We start from the raw sequence: 3,071 nt of genomic DNA, 5'->3' as shown, positions 1-3,071 counted from the left end.
TGTCAGACTAGCCACACAAGGGTAGGCAGAACCCCACATGGTGACTTTCTTCATTGTCAGAACTTTCTCGACCCCTCTGTCTTCATCCTGTCTTGAGCCACAAGATCATCTATTCAGCAAATGTGTCATGAACACTCATTACACAGAGGGCCCTATTCTAGAAGCTAGACAAGGGTGTACATGAGGAAGACCAAGAGCCTGACCTCCAAGAGCCTAGCAGAGAAGACACCCACCGGGCTGACTAGGGAGGCCCCCGTGAAATGGTGTGGGGAGTTACGGGGGCAGAGATGGGAAGGGAAAGGAAGGGGCTCCAGGTCACGTGTCCGATCCAGAGCTAGGATCATCGCAGTTGGAAGGGGTCTGAGAGATTTTCTGACCAAACTTCTCATTCTTCAGATGAGAAAAGCAGGAGCCCAGGAAAGGGGGTTCTTTGCATCAAGCCACGTACCTTACCCAGGTTCTCTGACTCGTCAGGCTCGTCCGTGGCACGATCACAGTTCCAATGGATGCTGCTGACCAAGCTGACCGGTGATCCAGCAAAGGGAGCCCACATAGCCCAGCACAATCCAGTCATGAGCATAAGAACCCAGCTCGCTCAACTGCTAGCCTTTTGCATCAGCTAAGACTCCACTCAGCTGTGCAAAGAAACCGGCACATTCCCGGCGTCAGCACAGTAGTTTTTAATCTCACCGGTAAAAGTCTGGAGGCATGAGGTCCAGGGTGCTAAGTGAGTTCCACTCCACAAAGTTGTCAGGGACCCAGGCTGCTTCCAGCGCCCCCTCTACCATCCCGAAGGTATGGTCTTCATCCTACAACCCAAACTGAGGGTACCTGCCTTCCAGGCAGCAGGGCAGGATGAGGGAGAAGAGGAGCAACGAGTTCATATCCTACCTTTTCAGAAGGGTTTCTGCAAGCTATCATGGACACATCCCTCTTTAGCCTGGGAGTCCAAGCCTAGTCAAGTGGGATGCTGGAAAATGTGATTTTTGTGCATAGCCATGAGCCCAGTTAGAAAGTTCTGTTATGATGGAAGAAGGAAAGAGTGGATACCTGCCTTTGGCTTTCACTCCTAAATTCAGTCTCTGGGCCCTGCATCTTCTTCCCCAGATCCTAGACACCCCTGGTGGGCCCTTCCCTCGGTACCCTGCTTATCAACAGTTTGGAGTGTGACCAACCTCCCACCCCCAGTCCCACTCCTACCCCTTCCCAGAGAGGCCACAGGAAGGTGGGCAGAGCCCATGCTGGACTGGGAGACCAGGCATCTGAGTTCTCATTCTGACTTAGCTAGCTCCTCACTCACTCTATGACCTACACCTAATTACACCCTCTCTCCTGGCCAGGAGACAGAGCGTATTTCAGATCCACAGGAGGAGAAAATGAAAATTACGGGGAAAACATCCCCAAATGTACCCTGTGCATAGGCCCAAAGATGTATGTATCATCGTTTGAACACTCAAGAAAGCTTTAGTAATTGCAGATATTGGAAACACCGAAATATCCATTAACTGGGAACTGGGTAAGCACGTACTACCTCCATGCAATAGAATGTTCTGCAGTTGTTCAGAAGAATGAGACCACTTTATGTGCACTGATCCATGCTTATACAGAACAACATCCCAAATATATCAAGGACGAAGGGTAAGTGACGGACAGCATACGTAGCACGAAACTGCTGGTGTGAAATCATGGGCACTCAGATCTGTTCATTCACTTGTCCGTGTGTGAAACTCCTCTGGAAGGCCGTGTAGGAAACTGTCTCTAAAGAGAGGAACTAGGGACTGGGGGGACAAAGAGACACTTTTTGCTGCGAGTTTTTTGTATTTTATACCCAGAAGCACCTGCAGTAAGAGATAAAAAAAAAAAAAGGAAAAGGAAGCATTTAGTGATAATTCTGGGATCATTCTTTCATCTTGGGCCCAGAGAGTTTTCTTCTCCAGACCCTGACAGTCCCTTTAGAAAAGGTGAGACACCTGGTAGACAGCCTGAGGTAGACAGCTGACCGTTCCTCGTACGGAGTGGGGAGGACTGGTCAGGAAGCCCGCATTGCGAGGGGCAGAGAGGCCCCAGACTGTCTGTGCTCCCTTAAGTTGCTGACCTGGTTGGTTGGCTCATATAACCCAGGGCAAGAACTGATTTGGGGGGGACACTGGATCAGGGGCTTCCCCCACTGTCAGAATGCGATCCAGCCCATCTCTTCATGTATGTTCTTGATTCTTTCCTCCAAGCAGACAGGACCCTCACACCACAACGATGTGCCCACCATCGGCCAAAAGCCCAGCTACCTGGAAGAAAAGGATCACTTTCTCCCACACCCTGTTGGACAACACCCAGGCATTGTGGGCTGGCGAGAGTCACTGGCCTAACAGGAGTCACATGCCCACTTCTGCATCAATCAGTGTGCTCAGAGGAGTAGATTCCCCCCAGTCAGTCCCAGCTCAACTGTCACCTCCTCCGAGAAGCCTTCCCAGATCCTCCTGATTAAACTCTTATTGCACTGAGGATCTCTCCCTTGCACCACTCATCTGAGCTCCACTTGTGCATGTATTTGTGCAATTATTTGATTGGTATTTGTCTCCTTCACTAAATGGAAGCTCCATGAGAGTAAGTACCACTGAGGTATCTATGGCACTTGGCCCACAGTCTGATACATAGTGGCAGGGAGTAGAAATAGTGGGTTCAGAGCATAATGACAAATATAATGGTGTAGCTGCTTTCAGGCCTGGCTGCATTTCCTTGTTGACTTGAGAAAATAAGACAGTTCTCTGAAACTTTGTTGACAACATCCCCCCTCCAACAGATAGCTTGATCCTGGTACCTAGTCACTTATCCAACAAAAATGGATTGAACGCCCTTACATCCCAATACTGTTCTGGGTGTTGTGATACATGGAGAGAAACCTCCTTTCTGGTGGGGGAGACTGACGAGAGACAAAATGAATACGAGAAAGTTGGGAGGATGGCTGCACTTCTGAAATGGGTGGTCAGGAAAGGCTTCATGAAAAAGTGACATTTAAGCAAAGCCTGGAAGGAGATGAGGGAGGGAACTGTATGGCTATCAGGGGGGAAGCATTC

The 3,071-nt window shown here is 49.6% G+C and overlaps 1 long non-coding RNA gene across 1 annotated transcript; it reads left to right on the top strand.

The window, feature by feature from the left end:
* The first annotated feature begins 454 nt into the window (after positions 1-454).
* Positions 455-2,257, top strand: LOC145717377 (uncharacterized). Its single transcript, XR_014140555.1, has 3 exons — positions 455-528; positions 1,341-1,638; positions 2,229-2,257. It is a non-coding gene; the product is annotated as an uncharacterized LOC145717377 (long non-coding RNA).
* The last annotated feature ends 814 nt before the right edge of the window (positions 2,258-3,071 follow it).

This window comes from Leptonychotes weddellii, chromosome 15, assembly GCF_054177405.1.
Source record: "Leptonychotes weddellii isolate Sample4059 chromosome 15, ASM5417740v2, whole genome shotgun sequence".
Taxonomy (NCBI): domain Eukaryota; kingdom Metazoa; phylum Chordata; class Mammalia; order Carnivora; family Phocidae; genus Leptonychotes; species Leptonychotes weddellii.
Note: the sequence above shows the minus strand (reverse complement) of the source record. Positions and strands in the feature narration are given on the sequence as shown.